At 37.5% G+C, this 14,571-nt stretch overlaps 1 protein-coding gene across 1 annotated transcript in view; it reads right to left on the bottom strand.

The window, feature by feature from the left end:
• sntb1 (syntrophin, basic 1) overlaps window positions 1-14,571 on the bottom strand; it is a 63,435-nt gene that overhangs the window by 10,579 nt on the left and 38,285 nt on the right. The gene's annotated exons all lie outside the window — the stretch shown is intronic.

The raw sequence follows: 14,571 nt of genomic DNA, 5'->3' as shown, positions 1-14,571 counted from the left end.
AAGAGTGTATGTTATAACCAAGATATAACACAGAAAATTACATTGGATGTTAGCGACCACAATTGCTTTGGGTGAATTAGTCTTTAAAATAAACCACTAAACCCTGAGGGTTTGAACCACAAACACACAGCTGACAAGGACCATTTAGTCAGACCTTTGACCACAGCTCCCTCATTTTGGATAAAAATTCCTTCCGAATGAATTGGTTTCTTTGTCTGAACGGGAAATAATCTTTCAAGAGTGAAGAAATTTATTGGAATGTCGAAGTCCTGACCTGAATCCTGGTGAGATGCTGGACATTTCCATGCTGGTAAACCCTCCAATGTGGCTGAATGACAAATTCCTCATTAAAATTTATCACAAACACTTGATTGCAGTTGTTGCTGCTAAGGATGGCCCAACCACTTGTTCGGTTTAAGGGGCAACCACATGGCCATGTTGGGTTGGATATTTTTTCCTCCCTTAATAATAAAAACTTTTATTTAAGAACTGCATTTTGTGTTGAGCTGTGTTGTCAGTGACTAAAATTTACATATGTTTGATGATCTGAAACATATAAATGTGACAAATGTGAGAAAAATAAATAAATTAGGAAGGCGTCACTACTGTATATGGCTAACATATGGTGCCAAGTTCTTGTTATCATTAATAACTGGTGACTAAAATTTACATATGTTTGATGATCTGAAACATATAAATGTGACAAATGTGAGAAAAAAATAAATTAGGAAGGCGTCACTACTGTATATGGCTAACATATGGTGCCAAGTTCTTGTTATCATTAATAACTGGTGCCTACAACTGGTGACTAAAATCTACATATGTTTGATGATCTGAAACAGGTAAATGTGACAAATGTGAGAAAAAAAATAAATTAGGAAGGCGTCACTACTGTATATGGCTAACATATGGTGCCAAGTTCTTGTTATCATTAATAACTGGTGGCTATAACTGGTGACTAAAATTTACATATGTTTGATGAGCTAAAACATATAAATGTCACAAAAATAAATTAGTAAGGCGTCACTACTGTATATGGCTAACATATGGTGCCAAGTTCTTGTTATCATTAATAACTGGTGGCTATAACTGGTGACTAAAATTTACATATGTTTGATGATCTGAAACATATAAATTTGACAAATGTGAGAAAAGTAAATAAATTAGGAAGGCATCACTACTGTATATGGCTAACATATGGTGCCAAGTTCTTGTTATCATTAACTGGTGGGAAGAGCGAGCACATGTTCCATGCCCATATTTTAAAACTTAGATTAGATAAAATGTAAAAATGTAAAAATGTAAAAATTTAAAAATGTAAAAATGTAAAAATTTAAAAATTAGTAACTGTTACATTTGTTCACTTCCTGCTTTCCTAATATAGTTTAAGTTAAAAAAAAATTAATTGTATTTTTGTCACGTACCGAAGTACGAGGTGATATGAGCATCCAATGACATAATGGGTACCATAGTAAGTGTCAATATAGTGATATGTATAGCACATCATGACTGGTTCAAGACTCTTCATCCTTGTATTTAGCAAACATCAACTGCTTGTATTGTTTCTTGAATTGGCTCATCGTTGTGCATTGTTTGAGGGTCTTACTCAATCCATTCCATAGTTTGATTCCACATACTGAAATGCTATGGCTTTTTAACGTAGTCCTAGCATAGAAGTGTTTCAAATGTACTTCTTCCCTGAGATCATATTTCTCCTCTCTTGTAGAGAATTATTGGATGACATTTTTAGCTAATTGGTTATTTTTAGCCTTATGCATTATTTTAGCTGTTTGAAGATGAACTATATCAGCAAGTTGAAGCATTTGTGATTTTAGAAATAAGGAGTTAGAATTTTTTTTAGAAATAGAATAATTTTAGAAATGTACTATGTCATGTATCGATTCTGTACCATGTTCTATCTACCCCCTCTTTCACGGGCGTCTTTATCTACTTTCCTAATTTCATGGCATCACTATGTTGCACTTTGTCACTGTATCTGCTTTGTCGGCCCACCGTGTGATCTGGCTGCATTTAAATCCCATTATTTGAAAGTCCTGACAACAGCAGACATGAAGGCTCCCATGATGAAAACCTTTTTTTGAACAGCATAATCTTGACAGCATTTCCTTTACTGAGCTGCATGTTTGGGCAAAAAAGGGACAGAGTGCCAGAGGCAACTTTTTATCTTGTCGTCGTTGGCCCATCGCCTGAAAAGAATGTTTGTGTGTGTGTGTGTGTGTGCACCGTTGCGTGGTCGTGTGTGTGTGTGTATACAATCAAGTATGAATGCTATTGCTCGCTGTGGCCTGTCTAAGTCTCTTTTGTCTTTCAAGAATCCTCCGTGTTGACACTAGACCCTTATGTACCACTAAATCCCATTCTCATGCAGCATCTGACTATGACTTGTGTGCACATCACATTACGGTGAAGCAGAATTAGCAAATTTGATACATTTTCCGGTGCACAGTTCGACAGATGGTTGTTTTCTACTGCACATCATTTACACTGCACACATCATTTCATCCTACATTGATTCTAATTTCATCTTACAGTTTTTGGCACCACGTCGACAATGAATGAAATGAAATGAAGGAATGAAAGCATCATTTGAAAGTTTAAAAAAATCTTACATATATAAAAGAATCACAATCATGACTTAATGTCACAGCCAGTCAGACCCATTTAGTCAGCTTTGAAAGCATGGTTATGGTTATTAGCATTTTATGAGAGGAACACTGGAGATGCTCTTTGTAAGTGTGAAAAACCTCAGGTTGTTGGATCATGGCTAAACCTAAGTGGATAATTCCACAGTTGCTCGGATACCAGCTAACATACCTGACCCCCCACCCCCCCCATACATACGCACACACGTAAAAGATTTCATGTTCATGAATTTGTTTCATTAGGTAAATCTGCTTGTATGGTTTTATGATCAAAAAGTGTTTATTCTGGGTGTAATGGTCAAACTACTGTATTTGGTGTATTTGTCAATGAGCAAACGCTGGACTAGGGATTCTAACACATTAAACTAATCAAATACAGGGGTCAATACTGGGACCAAAACTGTTCAACTTGTACATCAATGATATCTCCAAAGTCACAAAAGACTTAAAGCTGGTATTATTTGCGGATGATACCACTGCTTTTTGTTCTGGAGGAATACAGACGAAATCATTAGAAAGGTCAGAGAAGAAATGGTCACACTGAAAAGATGGTTTGATGATAATAGATTGTCCTTGAACCTAAAAACTAAAATCATGCTGTTTGGTAACAGCAGAAAGGACAAATACAAATAGACGGTGTAAACATTGAAAGGGTGAAGGAAAATACATTTCTGGGGATCACAATAGATGAAAATATGTCATCCAATACTTCTCTACAAGAGAGGAGAAAAATGATCTCAGGGAAGAAGTACATTTGAAACACTTATATGCTAGGACTACGTTAAAAAGCCATAGCATTTCAGTATGTGGAATCAAACTATGGAATGGATTGAGTAAGACCCTCAAACAATGCACAACGATGAGCCAATTCAAGAAACAATACAAGCAGTTGATGTTTGCTAAATACAAGGATGAAGAGTCTTGAACCAGTCATGACGTGCTATACATATCACTATATTGACACTTACTATGGTACCCATTATGTCATTGGATGCTCATATCACCTCATATGTACTTCGATACGTGACAAAAAAAAACCTTAAACTATATTAGGAAAGAAGGAAGTGAACAAATGTAACAGTTACTGATTGTAAAAGTACCAGATGGAGGGGTAGGATTTAATAAGCTTTGCTTCTTCCTACTCCTTTTGGACATGTGGAACTGTGAACTGATTATGGGGTGCATTCAACTGTAATCTGATGCATGTTCAAATGAAATAAAACCATTACCATTACCAAAGTCAGACTGGACAAATGGGTCCCATCATTTCTTTACATCCCCTTATTTGAATTGAGGCAGAGAGGAACCTCTCCTAAGTCCAAAATCACTCCGTGAGCAATCTGCACAATTAAATAACACAAGTGGGTTTTGATTTATCGTTGGCCTTTTGTAAGGGGAACAGTAATATCTAAGAAGAAGTGGGCATTCTATAAGGAAACACTGGTAGTCTGGTAGGAACCAACTCTCACGCATCTTCCCATTTATCGTTTTCAGGTTTTAACAATGATTTATTTTATTTATTATTTACTTGACAGCAGTTCCACCTCCTCACTTCCCCTGTGGCATCCAAGGGTAATTTAGCTTTATCTTAAATTTGCTTATACCTATATAGTATTATACTGTAATCAACTTAGTTTCATAAAGAATGTTAAAATGTACCCTGAAACGGTGCCTGTATAGTTAATAAAAACCTGGAGGACGATGCTAGTTTGAGTTTGGAACGGTTTCGTTAATAATTCCAGTTGATAATATGAACCCACTAATATTGGGGTTAATTGGTTCCAGGTCCGACTGTGAGAAATTTCCCCAAAGTAGGATTCAATATTAATAAACTGATTATTTTTGTATAAATCCTGTTTATGACTTACTAAATACAGGTTTTAACATAATTACATCCCTGTAGATAGTTACTTTTACATTCCTGTTGTTCTTTGTTTACATGACATTGTGCAGGCTAAGGGGTCAAATAAGAGCCACCGCTAGCAAGTAGAGTGGGGAGGAATGACAAAGAAGTGACCACTTCCACACGGAATGAGCCACGTCTCAGCCACGATATGTCAGCCCTACTGGCTTAAACAGTGGCCGTGTGGTGTCAATGCAGTGATCCCATATATTGAACATTAGCAATAGCCACGTATACATGGACCCAAATATTCCAATTCCATTCAGGTTATTTGCTCAAACGGAAAGAATCTAACCTTTGTATACACCTCATTCCGAAAGAAAAGTGCCAATCCGAATGAATATATAATGGGATTCACAGGGGTGGAATATTCCTTTCCCCAATCCGATTGAGGTATCTTGTACCCGCTCAAACGGAAAGTTGTCAGACTGCGTTCTTCTTCTTCTGTTGTTTATTGGCGGTTGGCAAGCAGCTTTCGTATGCATTAGCGCCATCTGTGGAACAGAATCTAAACCCTTCTATACGCCATTCACAAGTCTAGTTTTATTAAAAAAGAAAATACATATCTATATAAAACATGTGCCGAGCTTAATTATAAAATATTAGCAAGATTGAACTTTATCTTTTCCTGTTCCCGGGTGCGTTCTTTCAGCGAAGGACGAAGGAAAAACTGGCAATACGGAGTTATTCCAACAAGTGAAAGAAAAACTGGAGGAAGTCGGTATCACGTGATGTTGGTGTTTACGCTTTACTGCGCATGCCCCATTGACTATTCTGGTTGATTATAGCGGCGCATGTAGACACGCCATTGGAATATTCCTTTCCATGTATACCATTGCTTTTGGAAAGGTCATTCGGAAAGAGAAAAATGTGGCTATAGTAATTTTTTGTATGTAAATTAAAATTTACAATTTAATGTAAATTGAGGGAGCAAAAGCAGTATCGGCCACAAATATCGGCCCACGCAAAAGGGTGATGGAAAAAAATCGGTATCGGCTCGTAAAAAAACATCGGTCGATCCCTAATACATACACATTTAGAACTTCCCATTCCACCACAACAATAACGACATTCAATTCCAAGAAAGTCCAGACCTCTGCTTTTACAAAGACAGCAGCAAAAATTATAATGTATTGTAAAATGACTCTGTGTAATCTTTTAAAGGCAACAGAAGCCGTGTCTGCTCATAAAGGATGTGTGGGTTTGTGCCAGATGCACTTTGGTATATTAATCCTGCTCCTCCGTTAGCTACTTTGAATCACAAGACAATGTTAAAAAGGAAAGAATCATATCTTTTTACGACATAATTTGAGTAATACGTCCACAATTTCAGCAATTTTCTTTGCGGCGTTACAGCCAAAAAGAGTGAAGAGGGGTTTCGTTTAGCTGGTGTGAAACTCTACCCACTGACCTGAGAACTTTGATCTGAATGGCATACATGGCTTCCCGCCAGAACACACATGCACTAACAAAGAAAAGGCCTTTTTTTTCCCTCTCCATGTTTTGAAAAGTCAGAGTCAGAGAACGCTTGTCAGTAAAGAGTGGTGTGACATTAAAGATAAAGACAGGCTCGGATATGAAACGTTGCCAGACGCACACTGTAACCATTAACGACATGCAGAAACCATAAAAGGCTTTTATGACACTAAATCTGAGTTTATACTGTCATATGTTTGAAAATGACATGAGCTGTAGGTCGTGCACTGATGACTTTAGAACCTTGCTGTGCTCTATTTAAGTCGTCCCAGCAGGTACATTATTGTCATTTTCAACAACCACTTAGTTAAAATACCCTTTTAAAAGCACAATTAGTCAGACCTTCCTTCAAAGATTGCCTCTTATGACTCTTATTACTAAGATTTTTCTTATGACTTGTCGTATTTCATTGGCAAGGACGCCAATACAGGTGGTACTCGAGCAGACATGTCACGAGGGTTTGAGGTTAATATTAGAAGATTTGTAGAATATTAACTCATTCAATCCTGCACGGCGAAGAATGGTTAGCGCGCAGACCTCACAGCTAGGAGACCAGGGTTCAATTCCACCATCGGGCATCTCTGTGTGGAGTTTGCATGTTCTCCCCATGCATGCGTGGGTTTTCTCCGGGTACTCCGGTTTCCTCCCACATTCCAAAAACATGCTAGGTTAATTAGCGACTCCAAATTGTCCATAGGTATGAATGTGAGTGTGAATGGTTGTTTGTCTATATGTGCCCTGGGATTGGCTGGCGAACAGTCCAGGGTGTACCCCGCTTCTCTCGCCCGAAGACAGCTGGGATAGGCTCCAGCATGCCTGTGACCCTTGTGAGGATAATTGGCAGAAAATGAATGAATGAGTGTTTTTAGTTGTTTTTTATTGTGTTTTTCAGTTGATTGTTTATACTTGTCTACTTCAGTTTCCGTGTCTGTCCTTCTTTGCTATGATTTGGGGAAGGAAAAAATATATTTTTGCATTCTTAAAAGGATTGCTTCTAAGAGGCGGAATTATTTTATGTTGTTTTTCAATCGGATTCATAGATTAATTGAAAAAAATAACTGACCGATTAATTGGCTATTAAAATAACCCTGGGCTGCACGGTGGTCGAGTGGTTAGCGCGCAGACCTCACAGATAGGAGAGCCTCCGGGTTCCTTCCACAATCCAATGGCGACTCCAAATTGTCCATAGGTATGAATGTGAGTGTGAATGGTTGTTTGTCTATATGTGCCCTGTGATTGGCTGGCCAGGGTGTACCCCGCCTTTCACCCGAAGACAGCTGGGATAGGCTCCAGCACCCCCGCGACCGTCGTAAGGAAAATGAATGAATGGATCCCAGACATTTTTTTGCCATTTTAGTCAATTTTGTCTGACCTTTCAAGACACACAGAATATTGTGTTCTATAGCTTTAAAAACATGGACCCTACCAAAAGAAAGATTAGACTGCCGTCTTTCATCTGAAAAATGCCTTTGTTTCTACCCTTTTCCCTTCTTTAGTCATCAGCAGTAGAACATGGGTAAACATAGGTAAAATGTCACCTTCTGCACGCTACACTCCTCCACACATTGTGGGGATCAAAAAGGTTAAATAAAATATAATGTAAAATAAAAATGTATGTATAACTACTTGTGAATCGGTTGATTCTGATGACTATTAAGGAGGTAAATAACACAATTTATTCAATAAATAATAATCAAATAATGTCAGTCAATAGTAAAGCCTTTCCTTCTTCAAAGTTTTAAATAATTACTTCTGGTAGTTTCTAGCTATGTTATGGATGTTAGCGTATTCTTCCATTCCAAATTGTTCAAGATCATCCAAATTGTTGAGCTTCTGAGCATGGACCCTAACTTTGAGCTCCCACCACAGATTCTCCGTACTCAAGAGCCATCATTTTGGTGTCTTTCAATGAAGACCCAGCTACGACCTAAACTTTAAGTTCTTTTCGATGTTAATTCTTCTAAACATCATTTTGTCGTTTTCATGGTCTCATGCACCTGAACAAGGTTTTCTGTGTCACCCTTCCCACGCCAAATACAACAGCATTCATATCATAAAACAGCTCCAGTTTGGTATAATTAGACCAAAGGACTGACTTCTAAAACTCAACCCAATGCTTCAAATTCTCTCGGGCAAACTTCAGTCAAGCTTTGATGTCCCTCTGTGAGAGCAATGTTTTTTTTTTTCTTCAACAATGACCTTGAAGCCCATCCTCCATGATGAAGATCCCTCACCGTAATCTTATGTGAAACATCAAGTCCAGTGGAAGCCAGTTCAGTGACATCCATCTTTGCAAAGATCCGGGAGTACTTGCTCGGATCACTATTTTTCTCTCCAAAGTTCTTGCATTTTTGACCACTGCCCGATTTATTTTTGACAGAATTGGCGTCCTTGTAATGTTGAAAGCATGCGCATCCACAGAGCCCGCCTTCCTGATGTTGAATATCCCAGGTTACATTCGTACATGGGAGCAGGAAAGCTGCTTTCAGTCGTTATCACTAAAGGTCTGACAGTTTGAACTATGTGACTATTCAACAGAAAATACCGCAGCTATCCAAAGGACGTGGAGGCCATCGACAAGGTGATCAATCAATAGTTGATTGACTGGACAAAACAGGTTGCTGTCGGCCAGAGCGGGCAGAGTAACAGAAAAATGGAAGCTCAGGCTACAACTACCCATTATTTTAATTATCGTTTTTTTCCGCCTCTTAACAGCAATCCCTTTAAGAATGCATGAATGGTCGTCTAGGGATCAAAACTAGATAGTCACACACATCAGCTCTGACTTTGGAAAAGACCGGTCATCATTTTTGCCTCTTTCTGATATCTTCCAAAGCAAACTATTACTATCTGCATAGAGCGTGTGTAAAAACATTCTTACGCAAAGTATAGGATTCATTCACTAGTAATTTGTAAACATTTTTTACGATGCACAGAGAAGGGAAAGAAATGTGTTCATGTTTCACATAAGGATTGTGAATGATAGGTGCAGTCCCTTTTTAAAGCGTAAAAAATACATAAAGCTAGGAGAATACACATCTGCAAGTTCATATATTACGTGCGGAGTTCCCCAGGGGTCAATACCGGGACCAAAACTGTTCAACTTGTACATCAATGATATCTCCAAAGTCACAAAAGACTTAAAGCTGGTATTATTTGCGGATGATACCACTGCTTTTTGTTCTGGAGGGAATACAGACGAAATCATTAAAAAGGTCAGAGAAGAAATGGTCACACTAAAAAGATGGTTTGATGATAATAGATTGTCCTTGAACCTAAGTAAAACTAAAATAATGAAATCACTCCACACTCTTTATTGCTCTCTGGTTCTACCATATCTTACTTATTGTGTGGAAATATGGGCTAATAACTATAAAAGCAATCTTCACTCACTAAATGTACTGCAAAAAAGGTCAGAAAGGATAATTCATAATGCCGCCTACAGAGAACATACTAACTCCTTATTTCTAAAATCACTAATACTTAAACTTGCTGATATAGTTCATCTTCAAACAGCTAAAATAAGGCTAAAAATAACCACTTAGCTAAAAATGTCATCCAATACTTCTCTACAAGAGAGGAGAAATATGATCTCAGGGAAGACGTACATTTGAAACACTTCTATGCTATGAAGCATGCTATGTGACAAAAAATTGACAAAAAAAATTATTTTAGGAAAGCAGGAAGTGAACAAATGTAACAATTACTGATTGTAAAAGTACCAGACGGAGGGGTAGGATTTAATAAGCTTTGCTTCTTCCTACTCCTTTTGGACATGTGGAACTGTGAACTGATTATGGGATGCACTCAATTGTAATCTCATGCATGTTCAAATGAAACAAAACCATTACCATTTCCACTACCAAAGTCAGAGCATTAATTGTTGATTTTGAAGACATCTTCCACACATCACGTATAATTATGTGCACTTTTGTAGCCAGAAATGCAGAGAGTTTGCCCACTAGCAGAGGAGCAGGAAATAACTGGCCAACGACTTCTCTTTATGAGCACCCCCCTGGGAGGCGCACCTAACATGTTGATAATCAAACAATACACATTTCAGTTTGGTGAGAAATGAATATAGCCTGTCAACAATGCCAACAAACTGTATCTTCATCTAACATACCATATTTTCCGGACTATAAGTTGCATTTTTTTCATAGGTTGGCTGTTCCTGCGACTTATACTCCAGAGCGACTTATAAATGAAAAAACTGATTATGTTACATACACACTGGACACTGTATTTTTCGTTTAGCTGAATAAGCACTGTGTTAGCATATCTTACACCTATTTAGTCTGTTCTCTATTTTTTTATTATTGTTAGAACTTGCCTTCCAAGAGGACGTAATGTCTGTTTTGGTCAAGTAGTTTGGAAAATAAATTACACGCAAAAAATGACGTATACTCCAGTGTGACTTATGTATGTTTTTTTCTACCAAATTTTGCATTTTTGGCCTTGTGTGACTTATACTTCGGAGTGACTTATAGTCCAGAAAATACGATATGTAGTAAAAAATACTAAACTGTTAAACTGCAACGTGGTAAAGATCTACAGTACGACTATACTGGCGTCAATGGCACACTCTGTGAGACCTTTCAGCCTTTGCATCCTGACCTCAAGAGTAAATATTCATCTATTCACCCCCCCCCCCCCCCCCCCCCCGTCCTCACGGCACCCCTCAGAGGCAAGCACCCTTGTGGTCCATATCAAAAACTGATGCATTTAAGTAGTGGACTACAGTAGTGGATACATTGCATGTGCAGGAAGTACAAAGTGACTTTGTAGTCCATGACCATTCTGGATATTTATAGAGGATTTCACCAGCAGTGAAATAAGTCATGTTTTTCTTGGTGCGTGAGTGAAAAACAGAATTAAAAAACAAACAATTGGAACGCACAAAGCCTGATCAGAAAATTCAATTGCCAGCCTCATGCAGATTATACGTACTTCCTGCTCAACAGAGGGAACGAACCCAGTGGGGACAAACGTGTCCGCAAGGCAAAATAAACATTCATTTGGAATTCAGTTTGTATAGTTCTGATCACTACCAATTCTTGCTAAAGGTTTTTCCCACCATTCAGCTGTAAAACTGAGTCTTTGATTAAACTCTAAGTGGTATTCGTTATTACAGGAGGTTTGAGTGACTTATTCAGATTCAACACACAAAATTAAGCAGCTGGAACTAATGAGAAAAAATGGAAACAGTTATTGTTCATTATTGAATTTTACCCTAAAATTTTAATGAACGTTGGCACCGAGGCTTTCATTTTTATCGGGATGAATTAGTTTACACCCAATTTAGAGGGAGCGTTATTCATTCTGCTTTCAGTTTGTATAGCGCTGTGATAAATCATTAGAATGATTTTTCACAGTCACATCCTATGGTATGAGGTTTTCATTGACTCCCAGTCGAGAGAGAATCTAAAGGGGTGTGATGTCATTCAGTAGTTTCATTGCTGTTAACTGCTGTTTGTCGCAACAAGGCACCCTACGTTTTTGTTTGTTTTGGGGTTTTATTTAAAAATAAAGAAATCTACATTTAAACCCCTTATTGATATCTTGACTACATTTTGAATTATGGTTTTATTTCATTTGAACATGCATCAGATTACAATTGAGTGCATCCCATAATCAGTTCACAGTTCCACATGTCCAAAAGAGTAGGAAGAAGCAAAGCTTATTAAATCCTACCCCTCCATCTGGTACTTTTACAATCAGTAGCTGTTACATTTGTTCACTTCCTGCTTTCCTAATATAGTTCAAGTTGGGGTTTTTTGTTTTTTTTGTCCCGTACCGAAGTAGGAGGTGATATGAGCATCCAATGACATAATGGGTACCATAGTAAGTGTCAATATAGTGATATGTATAGCACATCATGACTGGTTCAAGACTCTTCATCCTTGTATTTAGCAAACATCAACTGCTTGTATTGTTTCTTGAATTGGCTCATCGTTGTGCATTGTTTGAGGGTCTTACTCAATCCATTCCATAGTTTGATTCCACATACTGAAATGCTATGGCTTTTTAACGTAGTCCTAGCATAGAAGTGTTTCAAATGTACTTCTTCCCTGAGATCATATTTCTCCTCTCTTGTAGAGAAGTATTGCATGACATTTTTAGCTAATTGGTTATTTTTAGCCTTATGCATTATTTTAGCTGTTTGAAGATGAACTATATCAGCAAGTTATTTGTATTTTAGAAATAAGGAGTTAGTATGTTCTCTGTAGGCGGCATTATGAATTATCCTTACTGACCTTTTTTGCAGTACATTTAGCGAGTGACGATTGCTTTTATAGTTATTAGCCCATATTTCCACACAATAAGTAAGATATGGTGGAACCAGAGAGCAATAAAGAGTGTGGAGTGATTTCATTATTTTAGTTTTACTTAGGTTCAAGGACAATCTATTATCATCAAACCATCTTTTTAGTGTGACCATTTCTTCTCTGACCTTCTGTATTCCCTCCAGAACAAAAAGCAGTGGTATCATCCGCAAATAATACCAGCTTTAAGTCTTTTGTGACTTTGTCGATATCAAAGATGTACAAGTTGAACAGTTTTGGTCCCAGTATTGACCCCTGGGGAACTCCGCACGTAATGTATGAACTTGCAGATGTGTATTCTCCTAGCTGTACGTATTGCTTCCTGTCAGCTAAGTAGCTTTTGACCCAGTTCAGAAATAATCCTCTTATTCCGTACCTTTCCAATTTAGTTATTAGGATGTCATGATTGATTGTATCAAAGGCTTTTGTCAGATCCATGAATACTGCGGCTGCACACTTCCTATGATCTATAGCGTTAGTGATTTCCTCCTTAAATCTGATCAGTGGCATGGAGGTAGAAATGTATGTACCACTACTGTAGTTACATTTATAATGTGTCTTTTAGCTGGAAATGACACATGTAAGTGGCAAAGGAGCACATTACATTGTGCTGATATGTTAAAAAGAGAAAATGCTTCATGTCCCAAATTATTCATACCCATTCTAAATGCATGTGCATTCATTTCACACATTTTACATCCCTCTGATACAATATTGCATTATTTGCAGCTAAATACCCAAATTACTTTTGGTTGTGACTGTTTCATAGATTCATCTCATGAAACATTCATCGTTTCCATCAAGTGTAATGTTCTTTTTAATATTTGACAGGTTTATGGTGCTTTCACAGTCTTCACGGCAATGGGGGGGGAAGTTTTTGGAGAAAATAATTACCGGCTGTCAGTCATTTTAGGGCGTTTTTATTATGATGTCTTGACGATTAATCGATGATTAATTGGTTATCAATGAATCGACAACTATTTTGGTAATTGATTAATTGTTTAATTTAAAAATGTACTGTAAATATATTGATTGCCTCTCAAATTACTAACGTAATTTACTTGTGCATTGTAACACAAGATAACAAGTTAATATGAGCTAGCTAACAACATATGTCATTGGGATACACAGTTTTCGACTATGAAGATTAAAAAAAAAAACCTCTAGCAACATTTGATATACATGCTGTGATCATGCAGTAACGTGTACACTGATAATATGTAATAGTTGCAGTATCTTGCCGTATTTTGATGATTTAAAACGCTACCCAAACATCTTTCCTTGGGCGCATTGATACACATACTTATGCTAGTTCCGCCAACAACAGCAGCATAGATACAACACTTGCGATGTCCGATCTCCTTGGGATGGCTGTGTCTTCCAGCACAAGACGTGCTCTAGTCCTCAGGTAATAAAATGCTGATGGCAAACGAGGTCTTTGTAGCGAAATTAACAGGTAGGTATCCACTCTTAAACGAGTGCTTAGGGGAGCGTCGTGTTAGTCATGAAAAATAGTTTTTCATGTTAGTTGCTACAATAATAAAACCGCTGTAGCTTGGTTAATATACAAGGCAGTTATGTCAATGGAACACTGTCTGCGTTTTTTTTTTTTGTTTGTTTTGTGAGAGCTTCAGAGTATTTCCCATGATGTCCGTTACTAGCTTGCTCATACTAACTATGTTAGAAAGCACAGAAAAGGGAAAGAAGCAAATGTTCATGTTTCACATAAGGATTGTGAATGATGGGCAATATTCCCCCAAAAGCGCAGTTCCCCTTTATATATTATATTCAACATGCATATTTGAAATTATACATTTAAAAGGTTAACTAGAGTGTACTAAAATCAAAATAAAGTGAAACTACTGACATAGGCATGGGCTGGTTAGCGATTTCGAGGTATACGTCGGTCCCTACAATATGAGATAAAGTGGAAGTCCAATGTGGCCACTACATGAAAATACTTTGTCCTACATTCATTCGGTTCATAACAGTGTAACATTTAAATATTTATGTTGTGACCTTCTTGAGCCACTTGAATCGCATTTATTTGCATTTTGCTTTGTTTTATTTCTGAAGAAAATATTTGTTGTGATTAGAGTTGCAGGATTTAGCCACAGTCGACTGCTTTTGGGAAATGCGTTTTATTTATTTAGAAAGAAAGAATTCAGTTATTTTAAATCCCTATGTTCCACTTTCATCATAT

Source organism: Doryrhamphus excisus, linkage group LG17 (assembly GCF_037039965.1).
Source record: "Doryrhamphus excisus strain RoL-2023G ecotype Guam linkage group LG17, RoL_Dexc_Guam_v1.1, whole genome shotgun sequence".
NCBI lineage: Eukaryota > Metazoa > Chordata > Actinopteri > Syngnathiformes > Syngnathidae > Doryrhamphus > Doryrhamphus excisus.
This window is presented reverse-complemented; position numbering and strand designations above follow the sequence as displayed.